Source organism: Balaenoptera physalus (genome assembly GCF_965194825.1).
Source record: "Balaenoptera physalus genome assembly, chromosome: 4".
In the NCBI taxonomy this organism is placed as follows: domain Eukaryota; kingdom Metazoa; phylum Chordata; class Mammalia; order Artiodactyla; family Balaenopteridae; genus Balaenoptera; species Balaenoptera physalus.
This window is the reverse complement of record NC_138891.1, coordinates 57,774,495-57,800,945: the sequence shown is the minus strand read 5'-3', so window position 1 is coordinate 57,800,945 and position 26,451 is coordinate 57,774,495. Positions and strand designations below refer to the sequence as shown.

Here is a 26,451-nt window from a genome sequence, read left to right as displayed (position 1 = left end):
TCAAATGATTGAATGATGTTTAGCAGTAACATGCACAAGAAATGTACTTTGGCAAGGTATTTGCATTGATCACCCTTGGAATGTAAAAAAGGTTAAGGCAATGAGCGAATAGAAAAGGAGTTGGGTTACTCGGCCACTGATAATTCCCACCGCATACAGAACAAGGCTGATGCAGCAAAATACAGTAGACAGTATTAAGTAGGTGTGGAACCTAGATAGGAACGGTTTCCTATTTAGCTTTATTTTTAAGTCAGTTTCGCATAGAACAGTAAAACACTGATTTGTGATAAAGTCAATCTGAATAAAGGAGCATATCAGGAATTTTTTTTAAAATTTTTTAATTTTTTGAATTTTTGAATTTTATTTTATTTATTTTTTATACAGCAGGTTCTTATTAGTTATCCATTTTATACACATCAGTGTGTACATGTCAATCCCAATCGCCCAGTTCATCACACCACCACCCCTACCCCCCGCTGCTTTCCCCCCTTGGTGTTTTTTAAAGGTGTAATGTTATTTCTTCAGGCTTTTACACTACCTAGAATAAAATGAAAACATAATAATTCATAATCATACAAATGTGAAAATGTGAAATTTTAAAAACTAAAAAGTCACAAGAGAAGATTTTGAGGATTTTTAACAAATAGGATCTAAGGTCGATATATTTCTGACAGAAAGACACAAAGAATTGAAGACCCAAAAGGTAGTTAAAGACCACCTAGGATTAATATAAAGACATTAATGTGAAAATGACTAGGAAGGAGTTGTAGCTCTGACTAGGTCACTAATTGTATAAACCTAGGATATTCATATAATTTGTGTGGCTCTCAGTTTCCTCATCTAAGAAATGTCAAGAGAATTGGTGTAGAACAATGGATCTCAAACTGTGGTCCATAAATTCCTTGGAGACCATGGAGCTATGATATAGTGACTGTGAATTTATCAATAAACTGAGCATTGTATATAAATACCATGTTTGTACACCTGTGAACTACAATGTGTCAAGATACATATTTACTATTGTAATAAATTAAATACATAATAATTCCTTGCTACTAGGTAACAGTGGGGAAAAGTTATTTAATCTTTCTGTGACTCACTTTCCTCATCTATAAAATGGGGATGATAATAACAATACCATCTTCATAAGTATGTTATGACTATTAAATAGCATAAATCAGGAAAGCTCTTGGAAGAGCACTTTGCAAATAAACAATATTAAACAAAGGTTAGCCATTACAATTGTCACAATTATTATTACTAGAATTTTTAAAAAACATTTCTTCTTTTTATTATGCATATTTTCAGTGAATGAGTGTTAAAAATACAAGGATCACGTAGGTCTGCAAGGTATATTTTGAACTTAGAAAAGTCATTGATCTGTTTTTGTTTTTTGTTTTTTTTCCTGCAAAACAAACCTTTCCAAAATCTACTAGCTTAAAACAACCATCTTATATTGCTCATGATTTTGTGGATCAGGTATTCAAGAAGGGCTCCAAGTGGCACCAGCTGAGGCAGCTGGGCTAGATACTCCACATCCCACTTGTGGGAGAGGACCACATAAGGTTGTAAATTCTAGGAGCCATGTTTTTTGATAAGGAGAGCATCTTTGGAAACTATCTCTCACACTCGTTATTCTCACGAAGGTTGAGAATGACTGCTGAGATTATCTTTATACCTTCTTTCATCTCAGATTCCATGAACCTAATTGGTACTTGCTTAATGGGCAGCAAAATGCTTTTACTAATACCAGGGCTTCCACCCTTCAGGCATTCTCCGTGCTATTTTTGTTGGCACATTTTTATTTCTTTCCCAGGATATGAAAGCAGCATGCTCTGCCCACTTCAGACACATTTGCCATTTATAAGCCTATAAGTGTTATTTCACCACTTATTTCCCTCTGTGTATTAGAGTGTGAACTCTCCTCCTATTTAAAATTTAAATATTGCCCTGGATTGCCCTCCAATATGTCAAATTTTGAAGATAAAATCAATGAAGATTTTTACTTTTTGGGTTTGTGGCAACAGACATCAGAAATAGACTGTGTAAATAGATGAATGTAATTTTTTAAAAACAAGCTTGTAGGGCTATGCTGAGTTGCTCATCATCTAAAAGTATTTTTAGAGCTCAAGTGATTTTTGTTTAAGAGGCTTAAACATCTTTAAAGTGTAACCTAATCTGCATAGAAAGAGAAGATGCCTTTGAGCATGACACAGACCTTCAGACCTTATGTCTCAGCTCGAGTCTATGCACAGTTTAAGATTCATTTTTTTTTCATGCATGGCTCTCAAATGTGAGAACTCAGCTCCCAGTTTTCAGAATAGAGTTTTCAAGTTTTGCTTCAGGGTTCCTTGAAGTCTCTAGGATCCTCCAAGTTCTCAGTGGGTTGTTCAAAGTTCTTGGTCATAAAATGCTTCTCCTTTTGTTTAAGGCTTGCGTTGCATGCTTATGCTGTTTCATATATACCAGGCATCCCTATTTGTGCTTTATCTTATCTATTGATAACCGTCCTATCAATACTGGTTAGATGTCTTTGTGGAATGCAGCTCATATTGCCTCACTGAATATGCCCATCATGACTTTGTTCTATAACCTTGGATGTTTATCACAGCACACAGATTTGTGACAATTGAAACTTATAAGTCAGACACAGGTGGTTGAGAAGATTTCCTGATTTACTGTTGGCTCATGATTATAGGGTTCAAACAAAATAAATGATTAAGCTCTTCTGAAGTCTTTTTTTTTCCCCCCCTGGGATTCTGAATAATTCCAGCCAATGCATTTTCCTGAAATTCAATTTCCATGATAACTTTTAGTATTTTGTCTGTTGCCACTGAAGATAACAACTCTTGTCAGGAACACATGCATCAAGTACACTCTTTTTTGGCATATTTGCACTATTTTAGATTTAATCTTTGCCTTACTATGATTATGAAGGGTAATTAAATCACAAAATGTAACTTCTGTTTGGCCCAATTATTTGGTAAAATGAAATGAGTATTTCTATTTCTCTCTAAAACTTTTAAGAGTTGACAGGGACAGTGTGTGGATCTATTTAAAAGGCATCATAAGTTTTGCTAGTTAGCTTCCTTTTCATTAATAGAAAGAGAGGTTAAATGAGTCATGTCAAGCGATCCGTGAGATTAATATAGACAAAAATGTCATGTCCTCATGAATGCAGCTGTGAATAACATATCTACTTTGCCATCTGTAAACTTAATGGACAAAATGTCCCAGTGACTGCTTCAGGGTTTAAAGTAACTCAGTTATCAGCAGCCACATTTCCTGTTACCTAATACCCAAATTCAATTCTATGAGGAACTTTAGTCTGGCTCTTGGAGTAGGTAGGAAAATCTGCTAACCACATTATGCTCTTTCATAACCAGATTGAATTGGACCATTAGCTAATACTGAGTAAAAGCAAATACTGTTTACTTGGAAAGAGTGCTGTGTTTTATATGGATTGATGTTCATTCTCACTGCATTTGTATCTTAGCTTAGTAGTAAAATTAAACAATGCATGGTAACGTAGCAACTATTATTTCTCTCTGTGTTAAATAGTGTCTGAAAATAAACCATTCTGTAAAGTAAGTATGTAGCATGTTTACTTTAAATGCTATTTATGTAAATTTTATAGTGACTGTTATTCTCTCCACATTGAAAAATATAGAGCATTTTTCTAAGAATAAATTTCACCTCTCATGTTATGTGCCAAATCAAAATCTTAATGTTTATGTTACTTCAGGTATAATTCTCTCCATTTATAGAATGATATTTCCCTACCAATTTTTTTAGTACATTTTATTGAAGAATTGCCGATTTACATAAAAATTAAGCAGATAGTACAGAGTATTCCCGTATACTTCCCCCAAAACACACACACACACACACACACACACACACACACACACACACACACACAGTTTCCCCTATTGTTAACTTCTAGCATTAGTATGGCAACACATTACAATTAATGAATCAATATTGATACATATTTATGAATTAAAGTTCATATTTTGCATTGTACTCTTTTTGCACTCTTTTTGTTGTATAGTTCTATGAGTTTTGACTCATGCATAATGTACTTTATCCACCATTACAATGATTATAGAGAATAGTTTTACTGCCCTAAAAACCCCTGTACTTTATCTCTCCATTTCCTCCCCACTTTACCTCCTCCCTGGACTCTGGGAAACTACTGATCTTATTATCTCTACAGTTTTTCCTTTTCCAGAATGTTGTATAGTTGGAGTCCTACAGTATGTATCCTTTCCACACTGCCTTCTTTCACTTAGCAAAAAGTATTTAAGATTCATGTCTTTTTGTTGCTTCATAGCGCATACCCTTTTATCTCTGAATAATATCCATTGTATGATATACCATAGTTTGTTTACCTGTTGAAGGACATCTTAGTTGCTTCCAAGTTTTGACAATTATGAATAAAATTACTGTAAAATTTTGTGTGCAGGTTTTTGTGTGAGCATAAGTTTTTAACTCATTTGGGTAGATACCAAGGAGAACGATTGCTGGATCATATGATAAACCTATATTTAGTGTTGTGAGAAACTGCCAAACTATCTTCCAAAATGGCTGTACCCTTTTGCATTCCCACCAGCAATAAATAGAAATCCTGTAGCTCCACATCTTCATTGGTGTTTTCAATGTTTTGGGTTTTGGCTATTCTAATAGTTGCGTAGTGGTGTCTGTTTGTTGTTTTATTTTGTAATTCCTTAAGGATGTATAATGTAGAGCATCTTTTCATATACTTATTTGCTATCCATATATCTTCTTTGGCTAGATGTTTGTTCAGGTCTTTTGCAAGTTTTTTTAATCAGGTTGTTCATTTTCCTATTGTTGAGTTTTAACTGTTCTTTTGATATTTTAGATAACAGTCCTTTATCAGATATGTGTTCTACAAGTATTTTCTCCAAATCTGTGGTTTCTCTTTTTATTCTTATAACAGTGTCCTTTACAGAGAAAAAGTTTTTAATTTTAATAAAGTCCAAATTATCATTATTTTCTTGCATGGATTATGCTTTTAGTATTATATCTAAAAACTCATCACCAAACCTGCTTGCTGTCTCTATCATTCCTCTTATGTTATCTTCTAGAAGTTTTATAGTTTTTAAATTTACATATAGGTCTGTAATCCATTTTGAGTTAATTTTTGTGAAAACTGTAGGTTCTTTATGGAGTTTTTTTTTTTTTTTGTATTGATGTCCAAATTGTTCCAGCACCATTTTTTGAAAAGTTCATCCTTTTACACTGAATTGCCTTTGCTTCTTTGTCAAAGATCACTTGATTGTATTTGTGTGGGTCTATTTCTGAGCTCACAATTCTGTTCCATTGACCTATTTGACCATTCTTTCCCCAATATCATGCTGTCTTGATTACTATAACATGGCAGTAAGTCTTGCAGTCAGGTAGTGTCAGTCTTCCCACACTATTCTTCTTCAGTATTACGCTGCGTATTCTGGGTTTTTGGTTTTTCCACATATGACTTAGAATCATTTTTTCCATATCCACAAAATAACTTGCTGGAATTTTGATTGAGTTTGCACTGAATCTATAGACTGGGAAGAATTGATATCTTAGTATGTACCTCTCCAATGTGTCCATATGGAGAATTCATATTTAGTCCATGAACATGGAATATCTCTCCAATTATTTAAATCCTCTTTGATTCCTTTCATTAGTTTGGAATTTTCCTCGTTATAGATTCTGTACATGTTTTGTTAGGTTTGTACCTAGGTATTTGTTTCTTTTTTTGGTGCTAATTTAAATGGTATAGTGCTTTTAATTTCCCAGTTGTTCGTTGCAGGTGTAAAGGAAAGTAACAGATTTTTGTATTTTAATCCTGTATCCTGCAAGGTTGGTATAATCACTTATTAGTAGCAGGGGTTCTTTTGTTGTTGCTAATTCTTTGTTATTTTCTACAATCATGTCATCTGCAAACAAAGACAGTTTTATTTCCTCTTTCCCAATATTTATACTTTTTACTTTATTTTCTTGTCTTACTGAATTTACCAGAACTTCCAGTTCAGTGTTGAATAAAGTGGTGAGAGGGGGATATCCTTGCCTTGTTCTTAATCATAGAGAGAAAGGATCTATTTTCTCATCACTAAGTATGATATAGCTGTAGGCTTTTGACCTTCTTTTTTTTATCAAGCTGAAGAAATTTCTTTCCATTCCTAATTCACTGAGGGTTTTTATCATGAATGGATGTTGGATTTTGTCAAATGCTTTTGCTGAATCTATTGATTATTGATCAAATGATTTTCTTCTTTATCATATGATCAGAAGACTTTTTTCTTTAAACTATTGATGTGATGGATTATGTTATTTGATTTTTGAATGTTGAACTAACCTTGAATACCTGGAATAAATCTCTGTTTGGCAGTAAATCTCTCATTTGGCATATTTTTTTAATATATTGTTGGATTTGATTTGATATTATTTTGTTGAGGAGTATTGCATCTATGTTCATGAGAGATATTGGTCTGCAGTTTTCATTGCTTATAAAGTCTTTATCTGATTTTGGTATTAGTAAAATGTTGACCTCATAGAATGTTAGGAAATGTTTTCCTTGCTTTTGTTTTCTAGAAGAGATTGTAGAGAATTGGTATAAATTCTTAAATGCTTCGTAGAATTCATTCATGAAACCATCTTAGCCTTGTGGATTCTTTTTGCAAAAGTTGTTAATTATCAATTCAATTTTGCTAGTAGATATAAGCCTACTCAGATTGTCTATTTCTCCTTGTGTAAGTTTTGGTGGTGTGTATTTTTTAAGGAATTTGTCTACTTCATCTATGTTATCAAATCAGTGGGCATAGAGTTGTTAATAACATTCTTTTATTATTATTTTAGTGTCCAGGTAATAAGTAGTGATGCTCCTTTTTCATTTCAGGTATTACTAATTTGTGTCTTTTGTTGTTGTTGATTAGCTTAGCTAGAGGTTTATCAATTTAAAAAAAAAATCTTTTTAAAGAAACAGCTTTTGATTTCACTGATTTTCCCCATTGATTTTTTTGTTTAAATTTCACTGGTTTCTTCTCTAATTATCTTTACATGGGGATTTTCCACCTATCTTTCCATTACTGATTTCTACCCATTGTGATCTGTCAGCACACTTTGTATGATTTCTGCTCTTTTAAATTTTTTAAGGTGTGTTTTGTGGCCCAGTATGTGGTCAAATCGTAGTGAATCTTTCCTGTGATTTTGAGATGAACTTACATTTTGTTGTGGTTGGATGTATTTTTTTATAAATGTCAATTATATCTAGTTGATTAATGATGCTGTTCAGTTCAACTATATTCTTACTGATTTTCTGCCTATGAATCAACTAATTATTGATAAATAGGTATTCAGGTGTCCAACTGTGAGTGGATTTGCCTTTCTATCTGCATTTTGTTTTTGCTACACTTATTTTGATGTTCTGTTGTTAGGCACGTACATATTAAAAATCATTGTGCCTTCTTGGAGAGTTGACCCCTTTACCGTTATGTAATGCCCCTATTTATCCCTGATAATTGTCCTCATTCTGAATTCTGCCTTGTCTGAAATTGATAGAGCCATTCTGGCTTTCTTTTAATTAGTGTTAACATGACAATATTTCTCCATTCCTTTATTTTCAATCTATTTCGTTTTTATATTTAAAGTGAATTTCTCATAGACAACCTGTAGGTGGGTTTTTTTTTTTTTTTGATCCACTATGGCAGTTTCAGTTTTTAAACTGATGTATTTAGACCATTCACATTTAAAGCGATTGATGTAGTTGGATTAATATCGACCATGTTGTAACTGTTTTCTATTCATTGCACTGCTAATTGTTTCTCTCTTTTTAATCTACTATCTTTCTAACTTCTCTGATTTTAATTAATCAATTTTTTAAACATCTTTATTGGAGTATAATTGCTTTACAATGTTGTGTTAATTTCTGCTGTATAACAAGGTGAGTCAGCTATATGTATACATATATCCCCATATCTCCTCCCTCTTGCATCACCCTCCCAACCTCCCTATCCCACCCCTCTAGGTGGTTACAAAACACCGAGCTAATCTCCCCATGCAATTCAGCTCCTTCCCACTAGCTATCTATTTTATGTTTGGTAGTGTATATATGTCAATGCTACTCTCTCACTTTGTCCCAGCTTCCCCTTCCCCTTCCCCGTGTCCTCAAGTCCATTCTCTATGTCTGTGTCTTTATTCCTGTCCTACCCCTAGGTTCATCAGAACCTTTTTTTTTTTTTAGATGCCATATATATGTGTTAGCATACGGTATTCGTTTTTCTCTTTCTGACTTACTTCACTCTGTATGACAGACTCTAGGTCCATCCAACTCATTACAAATAACTCAATTTCGTTTCTTTATATGGCTGAGTAATATTCCATTGTATATATGTGCCACATCTTCTTTATCCATTCATCTGTCGATGGACACTTAGGTTGCTTCCATGTCCTAGCTATTATAAATAGTGCTGCAATGAACATTGTGGTACATGACTCTTTTTGAATTATGGTTTTCTCAGAGTATATGCCTAGTAGTGGGATTGCTGGATCATATGGTAATTCTATTTTTAGTGTTCTGAGGAAACTCCATACTGTTCTCCATAGTGGCCATATCAATTTACATTCCCACCAACAGTGCAAGAGGGTTCCCTTTTCTCCACACCCTCTCCAGAGTTGGTTGTTTGTAGATTTTTTATGATGGCCATTCTGACCGGTGTGAGGTGATACCTCATTGTAGTTTTGATTTGCATTTCTCTTAGTTAATCACTTTATGTGATTCTATTTTCTCTCCCATTTTATGCTTTATTTTTGATTTTTAAGTGGTTGCCTTAGAGTTAGCGATACGCATTCACAACCAATCTGTGTTCACTTCCATGGAATACTATACTGTTTCATGGATGGAACAGGTACCTTATAACAAAGTAGTCTCAATTCTTCCTTCCTATCCCTTATATGATTGTGTCATTCCTGTCACTTATCCATATACTATAATCACCTAATACATTATTGCTACTATTACTTTGAACACACAGTTATCAGTCCAATTAAGAATAAAAAAAATAAAACATTGTATTTTACTTTCATTTATTCTAATACTTTTCCTTTTTTAAAAAATAGATCCATATTTCTTTTTTTAATTAATTAATTAATTAATTTATTTATTATTTTTGGCTGCACTGGGTCTTTGTTGCTACACGCAGGCTCTCTCCAACTGCGGTGAGCGGGGGCCACTCCTCGCCGCGGCGCGTGGGCTTCTCACTGCGGTGGCCTCTCTCGTTGTGGAGCATGGGCTCTAGGCGCGGGCCTCAGTAGTTGTGGCATGTGGGCCCAGCAGCCGTGGCTCATGGGCTCCAGAGCACAGGCTCAGCAGCTGTAGCGCACGGGCCTAGTTGCGTCGCGGCATGTGGAGCCCTCCCGGACCAGGGCGCGAACCCGTGTCCCCTGCATTGGCAGGCGGACTCTCAACCACTGCGTCACCAGGGAAGTCCTAGATCCATATTTCTGACATAATTTTCCTTCTCTCTGAAGAACTGTTTTAACATTTCTTGCAAAGCAGGTCTACTGGCAAAAAATGACCTCAGTTTTTGTTTGTTTGAGAAATTATTTATTTCTCATTCTTTTCTGAATTCTAGACTAGTGGCTTTTTTTCAACTCTTTAAATATTTGTCATTAGATATGATATGCCTAGATGTAAGTTTTTTTGGTATTTATCCTGCTTGATGTTCTCTGAGCTTTTGGACCTGTGGTTTGGGGTCTGCCATTAAAGAATTTGGAAAAACCTCCATTGTTATTATTCAAATAATTCTTCAGCTCTTTCCTCTCTTTCTTCTACTTCCAGTATTCCCATTGTGCATATTTTATACCTTTTGTAATTGTCCCACAATTCTTGAACATTCTATTCCTTTGTTTTCAATTTATATTTTTTCTCTTTGCATTTCACTTTGGGAAATTCTGTTGACATATCTTTAAGCTGATTCTTTCCTTGTCTATGTCCAGTTTACTTATGAGCCCATCAAATGTAGTCTTCATTTCGTTAGTTTTTTTTTATTTCTAACATTTTCTTTATATTCTTTCTTAGATCGTCCATCTCTCTGCTTATTTACTCACCTATTCTTGCATGTTGTCTACTTTTCTATTGAGGTCCTGAATATCTTAATCATACTTATTTTAAATCCCTTATCTGATAATTCCAAAATCTGTTTTATATTTGATTCTGGTTCTGATGCTTGCTTTATTTCTACAGATTGTGTTTTTTCTTGCCTTTTATATTATCTCTCAATTTTTTATTGAAAGCTGGACATGATGTATTGGGTAATAGAAACTGAGTTAATTAGACATTTAGTGAGAGGTTTATGCAAATCTGCCTAGGTTATAAGCTGTGTTTAATGTTTGTTATAGTTGTAGATACTAGAAGCTTTACTTTCCTCTAGCATCCTTATTGGGTTATTTTTCCCCTTCTCTATTGTCTTTGAGTTTCCCTAAGATCTCTTTCTTAAATAGTCTGTGTCTTGCAGCTCTCTCAGTTGTAAGCCACTATTATTACACTAATAACAAGCCCTGTTGATGTGGTGGTAAGGTGTTGGAGAATAAAAGCATCCTATAATCTTATAATTAAATCTGTTTTTTAGTGAACATGAGTCCCTGGGCAGTAACCTTCAATAGCATTTCTAAGTTTTTTACTTTTCTTCCCTTTACCTTAAACAGGAAATCTCAAGGGGGCTGGAGTTGACTAGCTGCCCTTCCTCCAGGTCAGAAAAGGCTCTGGTAGTCTCCTCTGAGGGCTGGCCTTTGTTTTGGAAAACACTCTGGGCATATTTTAAATGGCTAATTTTCCCCATCCCCTACCAGAAACAGGACAAAATGTTTTGGTCATTTGGACATTTCATGCTAAGAACAGTTTAAATGAATCCAAAAGCTTTTTGATATATTATTTTTATTATCATCCAATTAAAAAATATTTTTTAATTCATTGTAATTTCTTTGTTGATGATGCATTATTAAGAATTATGCTGCTTATTTTTCAAAGATTTGGGGATTTCAACTGTCAATGCCATCCAGCCAAAGACTCTCAGGTAAATATCTGTGATTGAACAAGTTGAGTTTATTATTCACTACAGCAAGGCAGAACTTACACCATGGGGAACCATGGGGCATCTTAGTAAGAAGGTGTTAAAAAGGACCAATTATAGGATTAGTGTTTGGTTGAGTAATTTTGGAGAAGGCTTAAGGAAGTGAGAGTTTATCCTAGATTAAGTACTATAGAAAAAGGAACAATTTTATGATTGGTTATTTCAATAAATCTCATCTATATGCAGGGCAGTCTGGAGAGGGGCTGCAGCTGTACTTGACAAAGTAGCAGTAATCACTCATATTAGCTGGAAGTGGGGGATGTTGGTGTTTTGTTGGTTGTACACTGACCTTGTTTTTAATCTGTATTTAGACAAAATTATGAAGTAGATTGCCTTGTTTCACTCCATCACAGTCTCATAGTGATCTTGTATGATGTTGGTATTCTGTGAGATTGTTTTTCTCCAATCAGAGAACCACATGGCCTAGCTGGGAGCACCAGGAGCTCTAACCCTGAGGCCTGCTGTGTCAGACCAGTCCTGGCTATCAAGGTCTGCTTTTGATTTTTTTCGTAAGTTATCTTTCAGTTGTGGGTTTCTAGTTTATCCCCACTGTGGTCGGGGAACACAACGTGCTCTGTATGATCTCAGCCCTTTATATTTGCTGAGATGCTTTATGACTTAGCATATGGTCTATTTTGGCAAACATTTCATGTACACTTGAATAGAATGTTTATTCTGTACTTGTTGGGTGTAGTGATCTATACATGTCATTGAGATCAAGTTTGCTAATAATTTTGTTCATATTTTCTATAGTGTTCTAATTATATTTTACCTTCTTATTCTAATAATTAAAGAAAAGAGTGTTTTAAAACCCCCATATGATTGTGGAAATGTATATTTCTCCTTTTGGTTCTGTCAATTATTTTTATATATGTTTTGAAACTATGTTATTAGGTATATATACATAAGAGAATGTTATATCTTCCTATTGAACTTACTATTGTGAAATGTATCTCTTTATTTCTGGTAATATTTTTGTGTCAAAAAATGTTTGTCTAATGTTAATACAGCCACTCCATCTGCCTTTTGGCTAGTTCTTGCAAGGTATATTTTTTCCATCATTATACTTTCAAGCTATGTGTGCTATATTTCAGTTGTGGCTTCCATAACTTCATATAGTGGTATTTTGTTTTTATCCTGCTGACAATCTTTGTTTATTAATTGGAATTTTATTCTGTCATATTTAATGTAGTGACAGTTATATTTGGGTCTAAGCCTTCCATGTTGTTAGTTGTTTTCTGTTTTTCTAATATCTTCTTTGCTTATTAATACTTCTTGCTTTTTCAACTTAACAGGGATTTTTTATTATTCCACTTTTTCTCTACTCTGTCACCATCTAATTTAAATATTCTTTTAGTATTCCCTTAGGAATTACTCTGGGGGTTACAATATTCATCCTTCATTTAATATAGTGTGCTGTAAATAACTACATTTGCTACTTCCTAAACGATAGAAAAACTTTATAACACTTTAACTCCATACCTTTTGCCTTTTAAGCTATTATTTTTGTTATCTAGTTCAAATTAACAAGTCTTCTCTTCTTATTAGTGCCTTGAAACAGTCCGTGCAGATAAATATTTACCTACTTATTTTCCCACTTCTGGTACTCTTCATTCCTTCCTGCAATGCCATGCTTTCATCTGAGATAATCATTCTTCCCAAAGAACTCCACTTAATATTAATTTATTTAACAGTTTTTGAAGTGCAGGTCTATTGTCAACAAATTCTCTGTAAAAATGTCTTTATTTTGCCTTCGTTGGAAAGACTCTTTGGACTTTGAATAAAATTTTAGATTGGCATTCCCCACTCCCCCTCCCACCCCACCCCACCCCAGAATTTGAAAGATATTGTTGCATTGTATTCTAGCTTCCATTGTCTTTGTTGGAAAATTAGCCTTCAGTTTTATTGTTACTTCTCTAAGGTAATATGAGGTTTTTTTCTCTCTCTGTCTATTCTGTTTAGCAGTTTGACTATGACATGCTTGTTTGGTTTTATTCACATTTACTTGTTTTCATAGGGGTTCTTAAATACATAGTTCAATGCCTTTGTTTAGTTTTTGGGTTTTTTTTTTTTTTTTGGCTACTCTATGCGGCATGTGGGATCTTAGTTCCCCGACCAGGATCGAACCTGTGCCCTCTGCAGTGGAAGCGTGGAGTCTTAACCACTGTACCTCCAGGGAAGTCCCTTTGTTTAGTTTTTAAAATTGGATATTCTAAACCAGTATCTCTTTCAATATTGCTTATTTCTCATTCTCTTTCACCTCTCTTTCTGAACTCAGATCTCTTTTTCCACAGCCTAGGAAGACTGCTGCTTTCTGCTTGGGTCCTAATCCTTCATGCTATTTGGAGTAGAAAATATTTTTTTAAATTTATCTCATAAAAAGTAAAGGAACTTATTCCTTCCCTTTACCACCCCAAAAACTTCCTGTGGTCCTACCAAGAGTAATTCTTGGCTCCCTTGGAATTACTGAGGAAAAATGATCTATCCTTCTTTCCATCTCTCTCCGGCTCTTCTTATAGGTGTGGTCATTTTTATCAAACTGGTGATGTAATGATAAATTGACATTTGCTTTTCCATTTGATACAGTTAAGGTGCTAAACATTGTGATAATTTAATAACAATAGACCAGATCATAGAACTTTCTAGGTGAAAGGAGTTTTTAAAAAAATTATCCAGTTAATTTAGGAAGTGAGGAGGGTAATGCCCAGAGAGACTCTGTCATTTATCTTTGGTCATACAGAGATAAAGTATTTGTACTAGATAAAATAGTTCCTTGCATTTTATACTTTTTCTTTTAAAACTAATGGCCATTGTCTGTGTCTTTGTTCTATATATACAAATCAGAGAAAACAGACGAAACCTTTTGTGAACAACCTTGCCTGTCAGTGTATCCAAAACTACCATTAACACTAATGAAACTCATCCATGTGATCCTGGTGTCATCAAACAGAGAATCACTTCTTTAGCTTTTTCAAGACTTCTGAGGGAGTTTTCCCTCTTAGAATATTTAATTTTTTCTCTTTCTGGTGGAAAGTGATTTTTTTCCCCTGATATTTCAGTGATCACGAGGCAGCTGGTCTCACCTAAAAACAACAACAATAAAAAGCAAGTGTCAATGTGACTGGGGGAAAATGCTAGTCTATGTCTGAGAGGGCTGTAGGTTGTCATCATTTTTAAAAAGCTAGCAAAAGCTAAATCAACGGATGTCAGTGATTGTCATCAAAAGATGGCGCTGTACATATTTTAATGTGTCTACCTCCTAATTCAAACGGTTGCTTTGGAAAAAGGATGAAATTCTGACAATACTTAGATGAGCTGAAAATACTTATGTGATCCTCTTGTTATAATAAAATCCACCAGTGTTGAAAAAATAGAAATAATCGATGCATGGCTTTTAAAAATTCAGTCTCACACATTTAGGAAGAGATTCTACTGCATTCCTTAGGCAACAGCCTTGTGGGTTCTGAGAAATAAGGAGAGAATAAGAAATATTATCCAGTTTTAGTAGATAGAATTGCTCATTACAAATAGTACAGGATAACGGGGAAGAAGCATTGATTAGAGAAAATCATTCTTTGGACTGGTCAAAATAGCTGAATGAGAGTTGAAAAATCAGTTAATCGACTACATAATTTAGATAGCTCATGACTAACAAACGACCTAATATTCTATAAAGCATGACAAATGTTAGGAAATTCACTAAAATCGCTGAAGCCAAATTACATATTTTAGTAGAAATATTTCAACCACAGAGTCTAGTGTAATACCTCAACTTTGATCCGCAAAGTTGGATCAGATATGTTCAGAATAAACATCAAGTTAGCTTTAGGCTAGAGACCTCTTTGGCTCTCCTAGAAACAACGGTGGGCAGTGGGGCACTAGATAATAACCTGTGCCCTGAAACATACCAGGTGCTAACTCTGTGCCCCCAAATGACAAAGCCAGACACCTTTTTGGTCCATTGGAATATTCCCTAATTTCTTCTCAAATGCTCCTTGAAAGGCAGGTCACCTTTCTGTTTTCTTTCTGTGTAGCTTTTTTTGGTACTTGGCATTTCTCAGGATCCCAAAAGACATTGACGTAAGACCTAGGAAAGCCTGTCTACTATTGGTTCCCAATTTCCTTCTTAGAAATGTCATAATTCAGTACCCAACATCCTTGTCATCATTGTTCTATGCTTTCCAGGCTCCTAATTTTCCACAGGTCAGAACCAACATTTCTCACCTCCTTTTCCTTTTTAACACAGTCACCCAGTAGATTTGAAGTCTTCGAATTTGCAAGAAACTATTTTGGACACTGTATATTCTGACTGAAATGATTAAGACCTACAAACTTCTTGTTCTTGTGGACTATACATTCTACATGAAAAGACAATAAACAAAAATAAATAAATAAATAGTTTTATGTAAGAAGTAATACAAAAATTAAGTAGGATAATTTGATACCAAGAAAGAACATTTTTATAGAATGGTTTCAGGGTGCCTGTTAGAGGAGCTAAGATTTCAGCTGGTGAGAAAGAGTCATCCAAGCAAAGATCAGGAGATACAGCATTTGGGAAGCTGACCAGCTAGTGCAAAGGCTCCGAGGCAGGAATGAAATTGACAAATTGGAGGAACAAAAAGAAGAATGAGTCTGGATAAGACAGAGAAATGGAGAGAGTAGATAATTCGAGGTAGGAAAGTCAGTAGGAGCCAAATTTTGTAGGTCCTTGTAGACCACAGCACAGAGGCTGTATTTTATCCGAAGGGCAATGCAAAGATGTTAGATAATTTTAGACAGAAAAGTAACACTATCTGATTAATATTTTTAGAGAATCCCCACGGCTTCTATGTGGCGAATAAAATGCAGGTGTGCTCTTGGGGCAATCATAAGGTCTTTTAGGATGCCGGTTACATGCATCCTAGCTGATGCCAGGCAACAGATGAGGGTGACATGACCAAAGCTAGTAATATTAAGATGGAGAATAACAGATAGATTCATGATAGAGTTTGGAGGCATAGTCCACAGGACTTGCTGATAGAAAGAAGGCAATCTTGAGGAAAAGAGAGAAATCAAGATTATTCATTTCCTGAAATGGAAATTCTGAAGGAGAAACATGTTTTTTGTTCATGGTTTGGATTACCCACATTTGTATTAAGATTTCAATTCTGGTGCTTGGCTCCTATTTTGCTAGTATGCAGCTAACTGCAATTCCTCTTGATCCACTCCCAGAATTCTTTATAGTGGAGACCTCCTGGCAGTGCACCCTAGACTGTCCAGAGACAAGTTCTCTCCAAGAAGCGTAATAAAATGTAACCTTTAGAACCTCTCACAGACATTGGCTCCTACTAAGGTCCAAAAAGGAGTCCTGGCAACGTGTTCATATGTTTCTGTAACATTTGAAGTTCTACCATATTGGTTAAAATTGTTTTTTAACTTCCTTAAGCTTTCCTTAAGTGGGTGGCCTTAGAGGGCCCTTGGATCCAGCTATTGTAAGTTGAGTTGGGGCTATATTTAATTTAAGTTTAGTGGGATATAGTGGCTTGTAGTAACTTCCATGAAGAATTCTGTTGGAGAGATATCTACTATGAATATTGCTGCTCACTGTACCACACCACGCAAGTGTAGGTTTGGTGGGTGCATTTCAACATGAAAGAGTTTTACTGGCAGTGGAGGCTCTGGAAGGAGGAGAATCAAGGTATAAAATACATGGAAACAGAAGTTAATCTGTGAAAAATGCTCCCAATTTTTACATAGGTTGAATTGATTCCCATTAATGCTTAGACAAAATAGAAGTTTCCTCCTAGCAGGAATATATTTGATAATGCAGCATACACAATCTAAATGCACCACACAATTGCTTTTTCTTTTTTGACAAGAATTAAGCACAATAGAATTTATCAGAATCTCTTTGTAAGGCACAAATATGCAGCTAATAATACAAACATGAAGGACATCTCTGTTATGTCATATGTTTTATGCATCCCCAAATTATCTACAATCAAACCAAAATTTGATCAGCTCATTAGAGGAAAAAGTGAGTTATCTTTATCTTCTGTCTATAGGAAATATTTCAAAACCATTGTCCTATGATAATTGTTATAATATCTTTTTTCTTCTAAATAAATATTCATTATTGAACATACTTTTGTTTCTGTAACCCTGTAATAAAAAATAGGGCCCTTCAAATTGTTAAACTTTAGGTTTCACAAAATCTTCAAACCCATGTTTCTGTTTGAAGTCAGAGATAATATTGATGAAATTCAAGAACATTACCTCTTTTCAGAGCCACACATGTTTGGATCTATTAAATAAACACCTGTCTGATGCCATAAAAAGGCAACTGCCAGGTAGTCCAAGAGACAAATCTTTCACTTTCCATCTTCTTAACATTGACTTGTGTATACAACTCCTTGAAGTTTGTGGTCTACTTTTCACTTAAGGATTTTCCTTAGCTCTTATATGAATCTCACATGTTCAGATAAGTTACCTTTGTGGTGACCCAGAAAATTAAAATGGCTATCTCAACAATATTTAAAATTTCCTTACTATTTGGAGTGGAGTGTATTTAACATGCATCTTGGGTTTTGTTTTGGTAGGATTGGGTTTTGTTCTTTGTTTTCCGGGGTTTTTTGTTGTTGTTGTTAAGAATATTTAAAAACAGTCTTGGTTTTAAGTTAGCCAAAGCTTTATTCCCTACTTAGAATCTAATAAGTGTACAAACATCTTTGTCTTTCAAATTCTACCCCTAAAGGTGTGAGGATAGTCTGTGGAAAAAATGGCTACAAAATGGTTTTGTATTTTTACTCCAGATGGGCTGGTGAAGCATAGCCTGTTCTCAAAGAAGATCTTAAAGTCAATACTGAAATAGAAAAACAACCGGATGCTATTCTGCCTTATGTTCTATCAAGCAAATTGACAGATTATGATTGTCAAAGCCTTATTACTGGCAGTGCCGAAAAGAACATAATTTAAATTTCAGATCCCTTGATGCAGTTCAGGAAAAGTTCTATAGATATTATAACAATTGGACTCAAAGAATATTAAGCTTAAAATACCTGGGTGTTTTGTTTATTTCACAAGTGTTACTGGGTATCTAAAAATATATTATCTTCATAATTTACTGTGTTGTTTTAAAAGATTTTAATCAATAAGAACAATAAGAACGATTATGAATAGAGAATACTGTCAGGCACCCTGCACACTTAAATACTGAAGAAGTAAAAATCTCCCAGTACACTTCTCCCAGAGAAGTAAAGTTCTTAAAGGATATGAATTTTGTGCTAGGTCTCATGAAACATGATGGGCAAAAGTTGCTCAAAGAACATAAATTCAAAGATTAAATGAATTAGTACAAATAAATAAATTTCATCAATTTAAAAGGATTTAATTTATCATCTGGAAAATGTTTATGATAAAAAAAATGCCAAAAAAAAAATGCAGCGAAATATTCAAGGATAAGTCAATTTGGCCTCCCCATACTTTAATCCATGTTCAAGTCATATCTCCCCAGTGGTGTGCTGGTAAATATTTAACAACCAGCTCTCTGGGGGAAAAAGCCCTGACTTACACTGTTGCAGATTCCCTTGGCATAAATAAAACCACATCACTGATGTGAAGCTACAACTGATGTCACTGAATGCAGAGTCGGGGAGAGACATGCAGCTGCACATTAATATATAGTATTTCTACCATACAAATACAATAAACTTAAATAACCTTAAGAACATAGGTAAGAGTCAAAGTAAAATAATTAGAGAGTGATGAATTCTGACTGTTCATTATCTTTCTTTTTACATGATTTATTTAATTGTAAGGCTATATAATTCTATTTTTAATGATGATGAGTTTAACCATCAGCTTACAAAATTTAACAATAATTTACCAATAATCTTGTAGCCCTGTACAAACCAGTCTCAACACAACACTACTTTAGGCCACATAACATATTAAGCTTTATCCAAGTGCAGTGTGGAAAGGAGGCTTTAAGAAGGGGAGAAAATGTATTATATTTTCACGTTTAAAAACTCATCCGTGCAGCTGTGTGGAGAATAGGTTGGAAGGAGACGAGAGACGAAACGCAGAGCCAGTGAGGAGATTACTGGTGTCTGCTCTCTAGAGGCACTCTGATCTCTGATGTAATATGGGCTTCAAAGGATATAAAGCCATTTTCTTCTGACTTCAGTAAAAGCATATTTAGACATTTACAAGAAAACCATAAGGGAAACACAAACAAAAAAGAAAATGCAGAATAATGGAAACTCGCTGTACTTCCAAGCTATAGATTGTCTCCTACCTCAGAACTAGCCACAGACGATTCAGCTGCTCAGGTTGGGTTCCAGAAAACACATCCCTAATCCTTAAAAAACACCAAAAAACAAACTTAATTCTTTCTTATTTGTTTGCCAGATGCATATTTACTCCCTGCTTCTGTAGTTATTATCCTGAAGTAACATCTTTGCTTGTACCCGTCAGCTGCCAAATGGTTTCCTAGAGCTTTTACCTCATTGCACAGGTCCTCCCGAGCAACCTGTGTTTCTTCTCCTTCATAAAGGAGGCCAATTCTTTCACGTCAGAGCACTTTTATGGTGCTTTGCAATTGACACAGCACTTCCACCCACTTACTTATCTCATACTAACGCTTTATGGTGGGGCAGTAGGTACTACATTCGATAGGGATACCTCCTAAGATTTGTGGGAATTTCATATTGAGAATCTCAAATAGCATCACATTTCAGCCATAAAATGCAAAGAAGCAGTAAAAATTTTTAAGCAATTCTATAAGTACAGAGTGAGTGCCACATATAAAGTTATTACAATATACTCTATTATTATTTAACTGATATTGGAGGTTTTCAAAATGCTGTGTGGAGACTTCCCAAGGAATGTGTGGGTACTTGATAGTTTTAGGAAAACAACTTCCAGACCGTAAACTTCCATAGACACCGTTTCCTAAAATTAATTTCCCTGACAACCGATAACTCAAACAAGTCTTCTCTCCAATTTCGTCTTTTATAATCACTCATTTTTCACTTTATGAAAGAAAAGCATGCCTCTCACTTACTCCTAATGTTATCATGATACATTGTCATAGAATAGAAAAATCTGAGTGTCTAATGTTAGGACAATTTGAAATATCATTGTAGGTATTGGGAAAGTGAATGATCTAAATTAATAGGCAATAATTCTTTTCAAATCCAGTACTTGTGTCTTTCAACAAAATTGAAGGAGATTCTGACTGAGTTGTTGGCTGATATGTTATTAAAATAATTTTTAATGATAAATCATTAGGCACATAACTTGGAAAGTGTTCTAAGACGTGTGTGTCAATACGTATAATAAAACTCTCGCCATTTCCTTCAATATTTTTATGTGGACAACATTTTTTACCACTTCCATCTATGAAAACAAAAATAGGAGTAGAGTTAATGCTGAATCTTGGCTCAGTCTAGTAGAAAGTCATATTCATCCACAGATATAAGCTTTGTATATCTTAAGATACAAATGCCCAATAATTTTTTTCTTTTTTGCTAATAACATATCAAACTATATTATATAGCTATGTTGTTTCTATCTATTGCATACTACTATAAGTTATAATGATAATTAAACTCAAAATATTTTTTAAACAGAACTTTATAGTCCCAGGAAGTTTACAAAAAATTAAGTGCAAACATTTTTGTTGTAAAGAAATATGATAGAGTGATCAGTAATTGACTTTCAAACATAAAATATAATTAAGATAAAATTCTGAGGGTACATGAAATGAAAATATGAGTTTAAGGAGGTAAAATTGATGCAACATCTTCTTACAAAGATCTTGTTCATGTATTTTTATAATGAATAATGGTGGTTATCAAGTCATTATGATATAAGGATTCTTCGGAACCAATTTAAGAATGACAATAATTTTATTTAAAATTGCCAATATTTATAGCTTGCTAAAAATTACAACATTTTTCAAGTATTTAAACTTATGACATAAAATTTTACATGTCAGTTTAAAATGTGTGAGGGGCACGTAATTTTTCAACATTCTTTTAGGGTATACATAGGAAAAAATTGCTGAAGATTTCTGCTTTTCATTGAAAGACATCATTAGATTGAACAGCTTCATGTATTTTTTCATTTCTATCCACCAGCATCAGCAGCTGGTTATGTTTTTTTCCTCCCAGAAAGCCACATACTTCTTTTTTAATTGCTTCAAGAGACTTACTGTGTACACAGGGTCAAGCAGAAAACAACGAACCATGTGGCTAGTTGCCTGCTGAGCAGTTAACGAGGCTCACGCCCCCAGCTAACTGGCTCTCTTCTGCACAACAGCTCCTTAGTACACAAGCCTCAATTTCTCAATTTCATGCCTCGGTAAGATTACAAATCACCACAGGTCATGGTCCGTCATGGTCACTTGCACAGGCTTGATTCCATGAACATTAAATTTGTAAATACTATGGAGCTACTGAAATTCCCCATTTACAGATGAAGAAACTGATATTCTGACAGGCTAAGTGATTGCCCAGATTTACACAATTGGTAAAAGGCGATCCAAGTCTCAAATCTATAACTCTGAATTTATAGTTAGTACACGCATAGCCAAGCACACATACGTACACATATGTGTGTATGTATATACACATATTATGTATATCTAGCACTGTGTTTGAGTATGTGTATAATATAAGCCCAAGCTCATATTACCCCAGTGGAACCGTTGCATCTCAACATGCCCTCGCCTCAGAGACTCTATTGCGTGAAACACAGAGAAGGGGCCCTTTGAGATGGGCTCTTTTGTGCTGCAGGAAGAGATAGAGAAGTGAGGAACTGGAGGACAACAGGCCTCTGCCGACCACAAGCTTTGATTTTCAAATCTCATAGTTAGGAAAAGTGGGTGTGTAGGCGGAGGCTGAGGGGGTGTTTTTTCACATAGGACTTTGTATGACATCAGGACACAGAAACGATGAGTAGGCCTTCCGGAAGCCCAGATTTGAACAAGGGGGGAAGAGGGTCATTTTTCTCATCTCTGCACAGAACACAAACTGGTCTGTGTTGTGGAGAGGCTGGAGGGCTGGCGGCTCTGGGGGTATCAGGAAAGGGCGCCTTGACCAGGATAGTTGTCGTTCTCATGGTGCACAGGAGCAGCAATGGCAAGGTTATCCTCAGAGAGGTCCGTAAGTCCTAGGAGACCAGTAATGAGCTAAGAGCGAAAAAGGAATACAGTATAAAAATGCACACCAGCTGGTGGGCTGGTTCAAGACAACATGTAAGACTCCAGAATGCTTTGGAATGCTTCCAGACAATTTTCACGGCCCTAGTGTTTTACCCAAATAGGTAGAGTTAATGACCAAGAAAAACTGTATTATTAATCTTGTTGTGATCTTATTTATATCCATACTCTAGCAAGGCCTAGGTATTTGGAGATTGCATATGCATTCACACACATGACACAAATCCTCATAAACTCATACATTCCAACAAATGTATATATATATATATATATATATATATATATATATATATATATAAAGTATTTTGATAAACCATAAATTCTTCTAACCTTCCTCCCTTTTTTACCTTATCTTTATCAGCCAGATGTTCATTCATTAAACAAATATTTATTGAGTAATTATTGTACTAGGAATAAAATTATGAGCAATACACAAAGTCCGTGCTAATATCAAACTAATATTCTAGTAGAGGAGATGAATAATAAACAAGTAAAAAAATAATGGTATGATTTCCAATAGTGATCATATTATGAGGTTGGAGTTTCTTTACATGGACATAAGAAAGATCTCTATGGGAAGCCATCTGAACAGAGACCTGAAACCCTTATTTGAAGATCTAGTGCAATGGTTTGCAACCTTGTCTATAGATTAGCATTACCTGGGAGACATTTTCTTCATGTGTAAAATACTTTTATTCTTTTTTTTTTTTCTAATTTTTGAATTTTATTTTATTTATTTTTTTATACAGCAGGTCATTATTAGTCATCAATTTTATACACATCAGTGTATACATGTCAATCCCAATCACCCAGTTCATCCCACCACCACCCCCACCTCCCCACTGCTTTCCCCCCTTGGTGTCCATACGTTTGTTCTCTACATCTGTGTCTCAATTTCTGCCCTGCAAACTGGTTGATCTGTACCATTTTTCTAGGTTCAACATATATATGCGCTAACATACGATATTTGTTTTTCTCTTTCTGACTTACTTCACTCTGTATGACAGTCTCTAGATCCATCCACGTCTCTACAAATGACCCAGTTTTGTTCCTTTTTATGGCTGAGTAATATTCCATTGTATATATGTACCACCTCTTCTTTATCCGTTCATCTGTCAATGGACATGTAGGTTGCTTCCATGACCTGGCTATTGTAGATAGTGCTGCAATGAACATTGGGGTGCATGTGTCTTTTTGAATTATGGTTTTCTCTGGGTATATGCCCAGTACTGGGATTGCTGGATCATATGGTAGTTCTATTTTTAGTTTTTTAAGGAACCTCCATACTGTTCTCCATAGTGGCTGTATCAATTTACATTCCCACCAACAGTGCAAGAGGGTTCCCTTTTCTCCACACCCTCTCCAGCATTTGTTGTTTGTAGATATTCTGATGATGTCCATTCTAACTGGTGTGAGGTGATACCTCACTGTACTTTTGATTTGCATTTCTCTAATAATTAGTGATGTTGAGAAGCTTTTCATGTGCTTCTTGGCCATCTGTATGTCTTCTGTGGAGAAATGTCTATTTAGGTCTTCTGCCCATTTTTGGATTGGGTTGTTTGTTTTTTTAATGTTGAGCTGCATGAGCTGTTTATATATTTTGGAGATTAATCCTTTGTCCGTTGATTCGTTTGCAAATATTTTCTCCCATTCTGAGGGTTGTCTTTTTGTCCTGTTTATGGTTTCCTTTGTTGTGCAAAAGCTTTGAAGTTTCATTAGGTCCCATTTGTTTATTTTTGTTTTTATTTCCATTACTCTAGGAGGTGGATCAAAAATGATCTTGCTGTGATTTATGTCAAAGACTTCTCTGCCTATGTTTTCCTCTAAGAGTTTTATAGTGTCCAGTCTTACATTTAGGTCTCTAACCCATTTTGAGTTTATTTTTGTGTATGGTGTTAGGGAGTGTTCTAATTTCATTCTTTTACATGTAGCTGTCCAGTTTTCCCAGCACCACTTATTGAAGAGACTGTCTTTTCTCCATTGTATATCCTTGCCTCCTTTGTCATAGATTAGTTGACCATAGGTGTGTGGGTTTATCTCTGGGCTTTCTATCTTGTTCCATTGATCTATGTTTCTGTTTTTGTGCCAGTACCATATTGTCTTGATTACTGTAGCTTTGTAGTATTGTCTGAAGTCAGGGAGTCTGATTCCTCCAGCTCCGTTTTTTCCCTCAAGACTGCTTTGGCTATTCGGGGTCTTTTGTGTCTCCAAACGAATTTAAGATTTTTTGCTCTAGTTCCGTAAAAAATGCCATTGGTAATTTGATAGGGATTGCATTGAATCTGTAGATTGCTTTGGGTAGTATAGTCAATTTCACAATAGTGATTCATCCAGTCTAAGAACATGGTATATCTCTCCATCTGTTGGTATCATCTTTAATTTCTTTCATCAGTGTCTTATAGTTTTCTGCATACATGTCTTTTGTCTCCCTAGGTAGGTTTATTCCTAGGTATTTTTTTCTTTTTGTTGCAATGGTAAGTGGGAGTGTTTCCTTAATATCTCTTTCAGATTTTTCACCATTAGTATATAGGAATGCAAGAGATTTCTGTGCATTAATTTTGTATTCTGCAACTTTACCAGATTCATTGGTTAGCTCTAGTAGTTTTCTGATGGCATCTTCAGGATTCTCTATGTATAGTATCATGTCATCTGCAAACAGTGACAGTTTTACTTCTTCTTTTCCAATTTGTATTCCTTTTATTTCTTTTTCTTCTCTGATTGTCGTGGCTAGGACTTCCAAAACTATGTTGAACAATAGTGGTGAGAGTGGATATCCTTGTCTTGTTCCTGATCTTAGAGGAAACGCTTTCAGTTTTTCACCATTGAGAATGATGTTTACTGTGGGTTTGTCATATTTGGCCTTTATTATGTTGAGGTAGGTTCCCTCTATGCCCACTTTCTGGAGAGTTTTTATCATAAATGGGTGTTGAATTGTGTCAAAAGCTTTTTCTGCATCTATTGAGATGATTGTATGGTTTTTATTCTTCAGTTTGTTAATATGGTGTATCACATTGATTGATTTGTGTATATTGAAGAATCCTTGCATCCCTGGGATACATCCCACTTGATCATAGTGTATGACCCTTTTAATGTGTTGTTGGTTTCTGTTTGCTAGTATTTTGTCGAGGATTTTTGCATCTATATTCATCAGTGATATTGGTCTGTAATTTTCTTTTTTTGTAGTATCTTTGTCTGGTTTTGGTATCAGGTTGATGGTGGCCTCATAGAATGAGTTTGGGAGTGTTCATTCCTCTACAATGTTTTGGAAGAGCTTGAGAAGGATGAGCGTTAGCTCTTCTCTAAATGTTTGATAGAAATCACCTGTGAAGCCATCTGGTTCTGGAATTTTGTTTGTTGGAAGATTTTTAATCACAGTTTCAATTTCGTTACTTGTGATTGTTCTGTTCATATTTTCTGTTTCTTCCTGGTTCAGTCTTGGAAGGTTATACCTTTCTGTGAATTTGTCCATTTCTTCCAGGTTGTCCATTTTATTGACATAGAGTTGCTTGTAGCAGTCTCTTAGGATGCTTTGTATTTCTGCGATGTCTGTTGTAACTTCTCCTTTTTCATTTCTAATTTTATTGATTTGAGTCCTCTCCCTCTTTTTCTTGATGAGCCTGGCTAATGGCTTATCAATTTTGTTTATCTTCTCAAAGAACCAGCTTTTAGTTTTATTGATCCTTGCTATTGTTTTCTTTGTTTCTATTTCATTTATTTCTGCTCTGATCTTTATGATTTTTTTCCTTCTGCTAACTTTGGGTTTTGTTTGTTCTTCTTTCTCTAGTTCCTTTACGTGTAAGGTTAGATTGTTTATTTGAGATTTTTCTTGTTTTTTGAGGTAGGCTTGTATAGCTATAAACTTCCTTCTTAGAATTGCTTTTGCTGCATCCCATAGGTTTTGGATTGTCATGTTTTCATTGTCATTTGTCTCTAGGTATTTTTTGATTTCCTCTTTGAATTCTTCAGTGATCTCTTGGTTATTTACTAACGTATTGTTTAGCCTCCGTGTGTTTGTGTTCTTTACGTTTTTTTCCCTGTAATTCATTTCTAATCTCATAACGTTGTGGTCAGAAAAGATGCTTGATATGATTTCAATTTTCTTAAATTTAC

General features: G+C 34.9%; 1 protein-coding gene across 1 annotated transcript in view; it reads right to left on the bottom strand.

Moving 5' to 3' along the window:
- Positions 1 to 14,351: 14,351 nt before the first annotated feature.
- Positions 14,352 to 26,451, bottom strand: part of LOC309659369 (uncharacterized protein) — an 813,664-nt gene continuing 801,564 nt past the window's right edge. Inside the window, exon 7 of the transcript XR_014262752.1 lies at positions 14,352 to 22,311. The gene's annotated coding sequence lies outside the window, so the exon portion shown is untranslated. The remainder of the gene's footprint in view (positions 22,312 to 26,451) is intronic.